The sequence below is a fragment of the Orcinus orca genome, chromosome 2 (genome assembly GCF_937001465.1).
Source record: "Orcinus orca chromosome 2, mOrcOrc1.1, whole genome shotgun sequence".
NCBI classification, from domain to species: Eukaryota; Metazoa; Chordata; class Mammalia; order Artiodactyla; family Delphinidae; genus Orcinus; species Orcinus orca.
Window position 1 is genome coordinate 23,358,262 of NC_064560.1, and position 12,401 is coordinate 23,370,662.

At 46.2% G+C, this 12,401-nt stretch overlaps 1 pseudogene; it reads left to right on the forward strand.

Annotated features, from left to right (window-relative positions):
* The first annotated feature begins 6,622 nt into the window (after positions 1–6,622).
* LOC117197397 (diacylglycerol kinase zeta-like) lies at positions 6,623–7,708 on the forward strand (annotated as a pseudogene).
* Positions 7,709–12,401: the final 4,693 nt, after the last annotated feature.

The window sequence follows — 12,401 nt, forward strand, 5'->3', positions numbered from 1 at the left end:
CAGAGAAAGGCCAAACTTCTTAGCCATTAACGGTCAGGAAAACCAAGAAAAGCTACCTCCAGAGTGACCGTTTCCCACAGACAAACTGTCAGCTAGCCATACCTGGCGAACGCAGGCTGGCCAACAGACTGAACTAGAAAGTCTGGTGTGGATCTTGGGGGGAGGGAAGTTGGGGCTTCTAGAAAAACCTGGAATGCTGTATCTGAACTCACATCCATGACAGGACCAATTTGGTGGGGCCCAGGGTGCCTCAGTTCAAATGAGAAATCGAACTCATCTTGAAAGAGGCCTAAACATCTAACTTGTTAAAAACTTTAACTCTGAGTATAGCCCTCCAAAAGTTCACCCCAGCTGTACCAGTAGCATCAAGAGGGAAAGGCCCCGTTCTGGACCTATATCCCCAAACCTTTGCTGAGACAGATTAAGAAAGGCTGAAGTTAAATTACAATAACTGAGGGTCTTTTGCTGTTGTGTTTCACCACGTTTACACACATAACCAGTCATATGTTCAGCTAACAGTCACTGAAGCCTATCTTGGGAAAGATGCTGCGCTGGGTACTAGGAGATAGAAAAGTTAAACCACCACTATTTCTGCCCCTCCCAGAGCTCACGATACAGTCAAAGAGGTAGTAAGCGGAGGTGTTGGAAAGAAAGGGCCTTCAGTGGAAACACGGAACCTGGATGCACAAAATCACTAAAAGATTCGCTCATAAATATTGGGTTTTAGGATGCAATAGACCATTTTTTAGAGGTTAGAGATTTTTCCATGCAAGTATTCCAGGATAAAGTAAGCCCAGCGCTGAAACCCTAAGAGGCTCATAATCTGTCAGAAATGTATCTCTGTCTTTCAGACATCAGATGTTTCAGACATCTGATCAAAAAGCCGTGAGGAGATGAGAGAGGGTTCAGCGTGAAGACTCTAGAAATGGACCCAAAAACCTTTGGTGACTTTCTTGAACAGCCCCAAGTCATAATCACTTTCTGAGAAGTGACTTGGTCCCATTTCTGAATCCATAAAGTGATGACAAATGACCCCTGGCACCGCCTTCCTCTCTAGGATGTTGAAAGAATTAATGAGATCGTGTCTATAAAATGCTTTGAGCTCATTGGAAGATGTCAAGGAAGCAAAATAAGAAATACTGTTATCACTGAAGCTCTTCTAATCCAGCAAGCTTCAGTGGAGCTTAGAAATACCTCCATTCTCTCTTCAAATCTTTCTCTCCCTAACTTTTAAAGGTTGGTATGACTGATTCATCGAACATGACTGAAAGCAACCAACAAAGTGGAAAAGAAAAGCTTCATGCAAATCCCTCTGTGTTTCTGCACAGGGGGTTAAGCAGAGCAAAGAACACAACCTACTTCCTGTCCTCCCGATAGCTCAGGGCTCTGTCTGGTTATGTGGCTGTAACTTATCCTCACTCATACAAAAATTATTCATTTTCCACTCTGAGTCAGAACCTTCTGGTCTCCAAACCTACTGACAAAAATGCATCCACTCAAGTCATTTTATGTTTGGGATGTTTTTCCCTTAAGCATACATTTTATCTCCTTTGCTCCGTGTCCCTTCAGAAATTACACACTTCATTTGCATCTCATTGATTTGTATATATTTGTATATTGCTCCATTAGAAACATGAATGTTTTTCCCCTTGTGCTGATGAGGTATACTGGATCCTCAATTAATTAAAAGCTCCTTGGTACTTCCCCTTGATCCTGATTTTTGGTTTGTCATCTGCATTTGTCTATTTTATTGTACTCTCAGAATAGCTTCTGTGTCTAGGGAGATGGAGGAGGATGCTGAGACTTGCTGGGGGTGCTTTTTGGAGATGATCCTGGTATCGATCCTAGGGTTATAGTGGGCACCTGGGAGAAGTGGGTTTGCCCTTTACATTATCTCTGTCCATGTTGCAAATTCACACATTTTACATGGGAGGTGAAGACTGCTCCAAGATGGTTTCACAACTTAAAGATGTGGGAAATACCCACATCCCATCGCAAACACTGACCAAATGAACTCTTCAGCTGAGTCAACCGTTCAACAACAACAACAGCAAAAAAGACTAACAAGAAGCCACACAGAAGGAAATATGCTCAAATATTTTACTAAAACACTTCAAAGGAATGAGCACGACATCCTTCCAGGCAAAGACATTGCCATTCTCACCTTCCGTGGAGCAGGGACTTCTAGTCTCTCTAGCAACGGTCGTGACCTCCATTAAACCACGCAGGTACTCTGCACCCTTCAGACCAGACCTAGAATCATACCAGCTCCATACAGTGAATAAGATGGCAATGGTAACTGATCTCATCCCGCTGTAGACCTTCAACAAAAAGAGAAAAATAGTGAGATTGCAGTTTGGCTGAGCCCAATGGCCCTTACAACTCAGGGAGTTTCCTTTTTTCTTTTTGAATCCCCCTCTCCCCAGCACAAACCGTCTCAAGCTCAGACTGGTCCGTTCTCAGTTTGACCATCATTTCTCAGCCCCAGAGAACATGCCTTTTAACCTTTTCGTCCTGCAAGAACTAGGTCAGGTGCTCTGGAAAGCCTTGCCTGTCCAATCACCCCACAGGGATTGCTTCCTTTTGCTGGAGCATCTCTAGAAGGCGTCCCTTATTGGGCACTGAGCATACACGGTTCTCCTACTATGTTTGCCATTTCTTCAGTCAGTCACTCTATACTGAAATGCTTAGCAGACGCCAGGCACGGTGAGGTGTCGGGAACGCAAAGCTACGTACACACAGACGCTGTCTTTGAGTGGCCCACAGTCTGCTGGGGTAAACAGCTTGGTTCTTCAGAGTCTGAAAACTCCTGAGGGCAGAGGTCTCTGTGATTGTTTTTGTTTCCCTCCCAGCAGCTCGCCTGCTCCCTGACTCAGGTAAGAAGCACTCAGTGAAGAAGGGTTGATTCAAATATGCAACCAAAAAATCCAGAAGAGACTTTCCCCAAAACTGATGCATGAAAATGCTTCATTTTCAACTCAAAGTTTCTAACAAATGCCAAGATGTAACCCTCAGAACGAGAGCAATACAGCTCAATTCCTTTAGGCGTTTTCTAATTACCATTTACCTGCTCTCTAATTTAGGAATTCTGGAGGGGATTGGAAGGGGCAGTGGGGTGGGGGGGATGACAGGGCATTTGCATAACAAAATATGTTTACAGTAAGAGATTCCAGTCCCTCAAAATTAAAAAAGAAACCCAAACAAATTTGCAAGGATTAGGGGACAGTTTTTCACCTTCCTCTTACCTCTAGCAAACAGCTCAGTCATTCTGAATGTCTTTAGAGGGTCCCTTTCTTCACTGGAGGGTACATTAGCTAATCACATCATTTATCGCCAACTAAAGACCCAAAAATCACAGAAGAGGGAAGTTGATCCCTGCCCCCAAGACTGTGGAACAAAAGCCATACATTTTCCTGAGGAGACAGCATGGCTCTGCAGCTCTGTCATTCCTTCAGGGACACTGGAATTCACCTCCAGGACAGTCCCAGACAAAGCGTGCCTGCCACAGCCAAGTGACCCACCCTGGATGCCTTTGTGTGCAAGCCCCGCCCTCTTCGCCCATTCCTGCCCCTCCCAAGCCCTTCCTGTACCTGCCACACCTCCCACCCAGAACAGCAGAGCACGGGGACCCAAGGCCATATATTTTGACCAGCGTTCCTTCCTTCCAAAGCAGATTTCCATCCGACAGTCTCATCAAGATAAAAAGAATCAGAAAATAAGAGGGGTTGGAGAAAAGGGAAGAGAGGGGATGGGTAGGATCATTTTAATTATGAATTGATAGCATAAAAGTCCTGTGGAGACTCAATATTTGTGAATCAGATTTGGTTCAGAGTAAAATTTGAAAAACATTTTTTTTTTTAATGCTTGGTCTGTGTTTTCCTAGAGTTCCTAGAGTGAGTTGGTCTCAGCTGCATTCAGCTTCCTGATATGAAACCCAAGACTTATTCTGTGACAACACATCCTGCTGGTCTTGGGTTTCACTGTCTATTTCCAGGTAAAAGGAAAGAAAAAGAAGGTGGGGGGAGGAGAAGAAGAAGAAGAAAACGGCATCCATGATGTAATTATTTTCAAGTGGGGTTTTTACAAGCAGTTTAATATGAAAGCTCATACAAATTAGGAGAGCTTGTTTAGAGTCAGAAGGACCTGTATTTCAATCCAGCTCTGCAAATCACTAGCTGGATGACCAAGCAAACTACTTCGGTATTCTAAACATTAAGATGTGAGGATTAAATACATGTGATCACTGTGATTAAGTAGTGTATATACAATAGTGGAATGCATATAAGGGACTGAGGCAGAATGCCTGGCATTTAATTAGCCCTCAATATGTGGAAAGGAGAGAGAGTGAGAGGAGAGAAGGAGATGAAAAGACATATTAAGCTGTCTCTCTGTCTCCCCCCACTCCACCTCCATGTCTCTCTGTTTACAGCTCTCTCTTTACACACACACACACACACACACACACACACACACAGCCCTAGATCTGAACCTAGACGGACGTCCCACATAATGACAGTTGAATAGATCCGGGCATTCCTGAATCCCAGTCCTTGGTTGATTCTGGAGGAAGAGGGTTATATCAGGACAAAGTTGAGAAAGAGAATTCAGCCCAGAGTGGACTCCCAGAGAATCAGAAATAATTGGACCTTCAGTCCACCCAGAATAATATAGGATGACTTCACGAACCAAGTCATTCCCTTTAACTCTCCTCTAGCCAAGGCAGAACCCAGGACTGGATGTCAAAGTGCTTTTAAAGGGTTTTGCAGAAGAGAGCAGAGAGCCCTTCTCAAATTTCTAATCAATGCAAAAGAGGGAAAGGAGGGACAGACGGGAGCACCAAACTCAAGGCAAGAGAGTCAGGGAAGACTTCGCAGAGACAATGACTCCAGAGATGAATTTTAAAGAAAGAGTAGGAGTACTTTATGCCAAAGCTGGGGCTGCAGGTGGGAGTCGTACTGAAAGTACAGAGTCAAGAGAAAGATCAGAATGAGAGCTCTAGATACTTCCCAGGGCGGGGGAGGAGAATTTGAATCTCAAAGATGACACCAAAGAGGTAAGCAAGACCAGGCCAGCTTATGAAGTACCAGTTAAGGAGTTTGGATTATTTCCTGAAAGCTATAAGCCTTTAAGCAATGGAATGATAGAATCAAATTTCAGTTTCAGAAACTACACTCTGATGACAGTGTCAAGAGATTGAAGGTGGGAAGTGGGAGGTGAGGGGTGAGATAAACTTGATCTGCAGGCATGAAAATGCCTCATTTTTACTCAGAAACAGTCACATGTGCCACGGCTTCATCCCCTGAATGAGAATAATACAGGTCAATGCCTTTAGGTGTTTTCCAACTATTCTTTACCTGCTTCCTAATTTAGGGATTTTTAAGCGGATAGGGATTAGCAAAATTGTTAACTGAATTCACATTTGAAATCATGGAGACATTAAGAAAGACTCCTGCTTGGAAAATGAGTGGAACATTGTGCCATTCACGAAGTAAGGATGAGAAGGAAAGAAGATCGGGAAGGAATGGAAGGGAGATGACTTGACCTTCTGAATTTGGGGTCCTGGGGTATCCAGAAGCACAGATACACAGTGGGCAGTTATATATATTCATCTGGAACTCAGGAGAGGAATCTGAGCTAGAAACAGAGTCGGGACACATCCGTTCCTGAGGAAAGCTCACCTGGGAAGTGTGTGCAGTGAGAAGACCAAGGTCAGAACCAGACCAACACCAACACGTAAGCATGGTCTGTGCTTCCACAGTAGGAGCAGCCAGAGATGAGAAAGGTAAATAGTGTCAAATGCAAGAGGAGAGTCAAGCAGGTAATGGAAAAAGCCCAGGGGATTTAGTAACTTAGATGACCTCAAGGAAGTTAGTTCAGGGGCACAGTGTGGTCGGATAGCATTCTCCTTCTATTTCACTGGGGCATTTGACTCACTGCTACTTCAACTTACAACTTTTCTGATGGTGTGAAAAGCAGATCAGGAGCTGCTTGGGCCCTATTGCAGAGTGTTTTGACTCAGCAGAGGTAAAAAGTCAACCACTATCTGCTCAGAAGGTCAGCGGTGGTAACCAGGAGACACATGAGGACGCGTGGGCTAAAGGGCCTTCAGAAAAACTTTCTGGTCATGGCCAGAAATACCCTTCTATTGCCCTAGTATAGTTTAGCAAGGAAATAAAAATGTTCATTTTAGCTAGAATTCCTTAGAATTGCAAAGTTCCATCCAATGGTTGGGTTTTTTTTGTTTGTTTTTTTTGCGGTACGCGGGCCTCTCACTGTTGTGGCCTCTCCCGTTGCAGAGCACAGGCTCCGGACGCGCAGGCTCAGCGGCCATGGCTCACAGGCCCAGCCGCTCTGCGACATGCGGGATCTTCCCGGACCGGGGCACGAACCCGTGTCCCCTGCATCGGCAGGCGGACTCTCAACCACTGCGCCACCAGGGAAGCCCCTAATAGTTGGGTTTTAATTATCTTTCTATTTACTGGGCTCTGCACATCCAAAACCAAGTGAGGATGTGTATGCTTATTCTTTGCCCAGGTGGGGTCTTTCAGAAGAATTCGGTGCTTCAGACCTGAAACCGCAGGGCGTCGCTGTCCTGAACACACGCGGGTACAGCACAGGCACCATGACTGGGGCCACCCCGGGGGTCCCCACGACTCCGAGCCCTAGTGGCAGGAGGATGGCCTCAGCGAGGTCGATGGCTTCACCAGGGGGTCCCGGGCAGCCCCATAGGTGCGGGCACGCAAGGTTGACGCGGTGCCACGAGGCAGCGGTCGTCACGGCCAAGGCCATCCGGGTGCAGGTGGATGGGACGCCCCGCCAGCTCGCAGCCTAACACGCTCTCAGCTTCCTGTGCAGCCCGGCCACCCTGCAGAGCGAAGCTGCCAGTGCCCGGGCAGCTGCGAAGGGATCCAGGCGAGCAGCCAGCACGCACAGCCACGACGCCCAGCTTTACAAGGTGTCGCCCAAGGAGGCCTCCGTGCCACTGGGCAAGGTGGTGGTCCCGGGTGACAGTGACTAGAGCATCTGCCAGGCCTATATCAAGAGGCTCCAGCAGGAGCCCAGAGGGGCGGGAGTCACATCCCTGATGTGCCTGAACTGGCCCCCAGGTGGGGCTTCCTGGAGACCACCACTGTCAGCTGCTTCTACACGATCGACCCAGGCCAGGAACCCCTCAACTATGTGACTGAGATCGCATGCAGTGAAATTTATATGCTGGACCCAGAGCTGCTGGGGCCATCGCCCCGCCTGACCTCCCACGTCCCCTCTCCCCATCTCACCTTGCTTCCGTGCCTCGGTCACTGCCAGGGACGCCGCACCTCTGCAGGGGAGCTGCATGAGGCTGCCGAGAGGAAGGGCTTCTGTAAGATCCAGACGCTGCACGTGGGGACCACCAGTTCCTGCACCCCGTGGTCAGTACTGGCAGCGGGGAAAGGGTCTGCTATGTTCTGGACCACCGCCACCCCCCGCACCCCTCCTTGATGCTGTGGAGGAAGACGGGGAGACCTGTCTGCACCAGCTGGCGGCCCTGGACTACTGCACCACCTGCCACTACATCCTGGAGACGGGAACCTTCGTTATGAAGACAGAGTAGGAGGGCCACATGCCCCTGGCCGGCTGAGAAGTCTCAGGACGCCAAGCTGGCCGCCTACCTAGAAATGGGCAGTGTGACCTGATGATCCAGTCAGAGGACCAGGAGATGGCTGTGTAGCTGTGAGGCCAACACTCGGCAGTAGGGGGGACCAGCCGGATGATGACCACCCCCTCCTGGCCTGCCTTACTGCCAATGTGCCAGCTGGAGAGCTACAAGGGGACCCATTCCCCAGGAAAGGAGCCGCCCAGACCTAGGGCTGGACTCAGGACCTAGAGGGTCTCACCTGTCCCCCTGAGGCCCCAGCGTGACCCACAGGCTCACAGGGGAACAGGAAACTGAAGGGGGCTATGGACTTCTGAATACGGAGAGTGTGTAAAAAGGAACAAATTTGTATATGGGATTTCTTGAGATTTCGTAATGAATAAAAAATTAACTGGATGGGTTACTTATTGCCACCATAATGACAAATTAGATATGGGAACTAAGGTATATGTCAACTTCATTTTTTTTAAATTGACAAAGTAATTAGTTATGTATCAAATATAAAGGTCACAGAATAAATGTACTCATTTCTAGTCAGTATCTGGGATGAAGAGAATTAATTAGAAAAAGATGTCAACCAACTCCCACATGTTAAAAGACACAGAGCTCATCTGTCACCTTTCCCAACATCCCCCATTCCAGCCATAATTATTACAACAGTGATGAGCTTGTAATTCTTCCATTTCGCTTTTTGACATTGTGATCTTATTGTTATTTCTTTTCCTCTGAGTTGTTTCAGCAAATGTTGGCAAGAGGGATTCTGTATCTAATTAAGACACAATCATCTTATTTCAATTTCATTGACAAAATGTGTTGGACAAGATTAGCTATCTCACGATTCGAAGTATTTAAAGGTGTGGCTGGTGTGACCCATGGTTCCATAGCTTTGCTACCTCATATATAAACACATCCTAAAAGACAATCTTAATCCCAGGAAAGAAACATTTCCAGCACCATCTAGAACAGCGCTGTCCAAAAGAAATACAATGTGAAACTTATATGCAATTTAAAATTTTCTAATTTAGGAATAATAATACCTCTCTTAGCTGCCTCTGAAGTGGTCATCAATTAACCAGTGGTAATGAAATTGTCATTATATAAAGACTACCTATTATTATTACCAATTCAACTTAAGTCTCAACTGACATTTATTATCTATTGTGTTGCAAGCATTCTTAGGGACTTTTGTGTCCATTGTCCTTCCCTTTATCCCAAACTATCCCCCAATCCAGCATAATATCTCCTCTCCCATAAACTCATCTATGTCAGCCTGGCGTTTTCCTCACCATCCCAAGAACTGCTTACCTTCACCAATGCTTTCCAAATGCTGGTACATTGGTGAGTACCAGGCTGTGAAAAAGTTTTCACAGGTCCAAGTCAAAATAATAATAGTAATAATAATAGTCACAGCCATGTAGATTTTCTTCAGAAAGCCAAATCGGTTAAAATCTAAATAATTTCTGAGATTGTCCGTCCTTTTTTTTTTTTTTTTTTGCTAAAGTGTCTCCTTTCTTTTAAACGAAAGGATGATGGTAGTGGTGGTGATTATGATGATGACAGACTTTTGTTGTTGTTGTTTTTCTTAATGCCCTTTTTGGGCAAAAATGTTAAATGGCATTGTTTATCCCCACCATTTAAAAAACTATCATATTAGATCCATGAAGTCCACATTCCATGCCTCCACCCCCTCAGGTGACAGTGAGTTGAGGAGAGGGTCCTATCTTACTATTGTTTAGCCAGATTCCCTGCGGAAGACCCTTCATTGGCTACTCACTGTTGTTGGGTCAATATCAAAATCCTGAAAACACTCATGCGAGCAGCTTCTTATCTGGTTTCTGTCTCCGTTGGCTGCTTCAGCCTTGCTGGTCACCCGCCCTGCCCCACGTCCCCACCCAAGCTCTAGGTACGAAGACCTTTCTTTTTTTCCATCAAAACTCAGAACTCCTTTCTCTTCAGAGCCTTCACGTACATGCTCTCTGCCTGGAATACCCTCTCCTTGCCCACTCCCTTCATTCCTCCCCCTCCCCCAGGGCCAGCGCTCACCATCCTTCAGGGCTGGCTGAAATGGCACACCACCACCTCCCAAGAACTCTCTGGGGTCCTCCCAAGAGATCTTTTTCCTACTTCACAGAGCGGAGGTGTTGCCACCCACAGGAGAAGGTAAATGGATTTCCCAAAGGTAGAGCCAGAACTGGGTCCAAAACCTAGGTTTCCTGGTGACAAAATAGAGAGGTCTTGACAGAACCTCTATACCCCAATGAGGTCTTGATATTGGTGGAGTGGGGTGAGGTAGGGTGTAATATGGGAAAATAAGGGGGGAGGGATTGAAATGGAAGGGCCCAAGACAGAGGGCTCCTGCCTCGACCCAAAACCCAGCCCCATCTGGAGACAAGGTCACTAACAATTCTGTGTTACCCTTGGTGGGTTAAATGTAAATCGGGATAAATCCTTTGTACCCTTAAAAACAAACAAAAGAGAAGCCTTTCTGAAAGTGACATATGTCTCTTCTTTATACATATTACAATGCCTGTAAAATGTCCATTTTTCTCCTTCCCTTCCACCTCTGCTTGCTGTAGAAGAATCCCCCTTGCTCAGCAACAAGGCCGACAGGCTCTGGGACAGTTAGCTGCGGGTCCCCTTCCCGCCAGCTGACCTGGGCCGGCTCACCTTTGTGTGACACCAGCAACGCCATCTCTGGGAGCTCCTCAGCCACTCTGTCAGCAGGTCCTTTGTTCAGACCCACTGCCTCTCAGGAATGGAGGCATCCACGGGAGCTGGGACACTCAGGGGCCCCAGGGGCACCCTCTGGGGAGGCTGCCTAAAGAACACCTCCCACCCTCCTGGCTGTTTACAGCACTTACCTAAACGACGCTTAAGAGCCATTTTTCACACTGATGTTTTGTGAGGACTCCCCCCAAGCAGTGTAAACTAAAGATCCCCAAACATGGGGATCTTTGCTTGGAGTCTGGAGCAATGTGGGTATTTGGTTCAGTAGTTCTGAGTCCTTTGCCCCCAAAAAAGAAAAAAAAAAAAAAGGACCCTTGTAGACCTTTCAGACACTTCCCTATAAGAAATTATATAACAAAGCCCAGCCTATAGAAGAAAATCCCAAAGAAAACTCCTGTCCCAGCTGCTGTTCAAATCTCTAATGGGGCTCATTCTGGAATGACCCTCAGGAGGGAAGTTGCTCAAGCAAGTGACATGACTCATTGGTTTATGAAAGCTGGGACAAACAAAAGGAAGCAAGTTCCTGGAGAAACAATAGGAAATATGAATGGTTTGTCTTTTGGAGAGCATGAGAACGGGGCCTCTTCTTGGCAGTCAGGGGAATCCTGCTGGATGGCAGGACATTGTATTCCCTGACTGGGTCCTCTGCAAGCACTCGGCATGACATCACACACCCTCCATGTCCTGTTCTACCCGGGGAGCCCCCTGCATTTCTTGACCTTTCGTCCAGTGAACCGCATGATGGGAACCACGAGAATGAGAAGGGGGAGAGCCAAAGAGATACCACTCTGACTGGATTCCTTTTCATGTAACCAGGGTTAAAGCAGAGAGAAATCTTACGCCGAAATAGCATCAGTGGGGCCACCCATTCCTTTACCTGTGCCATGACCATAAATGGCAACAAAATGGAGCAAGGATGAGAGGTTCATGGTTATCTTAGTGAACAGGAAAAAAAGGGGGGTGGAGGCTGTCAAAATAGGCCACTGGTTGAGTAATTACTCTACAGTATTTTTCTACTGGTAAAAATTGGGAATGTCAGCAGAGAATAAAGTACTTAGGACTTAGAGCTGGCCCTCCTTTGCCCACCTAGAAGAAGAGCCACATAGGGGTGATAAACTCTTTGAACTGTGTCTAAGTACCAGTACTGTTTACTTTGAGGAAGGAAACTGTCAGTTCTGTTTCTTCACAAATAGCCAACCACAATGTGCCTGATGGATTTGGGACTAGTGAAAGAGGGACCCGTCAAGTGTAGGAAACAAGGTTTATCTCGGGATTAGATTTAGGAAGACAAAGGTCATCAGGAGATGGCTGGGCAGACATTGTTTGCTGTGAAACTCCAAGCATGGAGCTGTTTTTCTTGAGGGTTCCCCTCACATCCTGGGTGGGGATAGGAGGCAAGACCCTAAAGTACTCTTTCTATTAGTCACCATTTTTAAGAAAAGTAGATTTTCCCCCCACTCCAATAGTTTAGAGGGTGATTTCTTCCTCCTTCCCCAATACGATTCTCTCTTAACTGAGAGTAACACCAAAACTTCATGATCAGAGGGTTATTAATAATCAGTATGGGGAGAGTTCCATTCCATCAAGGAATTCCACCTGAAATGTCTTGAATGTTGATAACTACTGGGGCAGGAAGCAGATTTTGATAGTCTACCCTTTCTGTTTCTGAAAGCAAATGTAAAGTAAAGCATATATGCCCAGGGATAAAACAAAGACTTTCTCATGGGCAAAGTCAAAATGTGTGTGGACTCAAGATCTGGGAAAGTTCTTTCCAGAGCGTTCCATGACACAAGCATATGCAATTTGAAAAATGAAGAGTTTCACTTAAGGTTAAACATACTTTGAGTCACTGGCAAGCGCTGCTACCAAAGGAAAAAAAAAAACATCAGAATTCAAGGAAGAGGCCAAAATGTCCTTTATTTGCAAAACACCTTTTCTACTAGTCCATGAAGTAAATCTTACGCTCTCGAAAGAATTCAGAGGCTTCAAAGTTGCTGACAAATTGACCAAGTATGTCTGCTGTAATGGCTTTTACTCTACT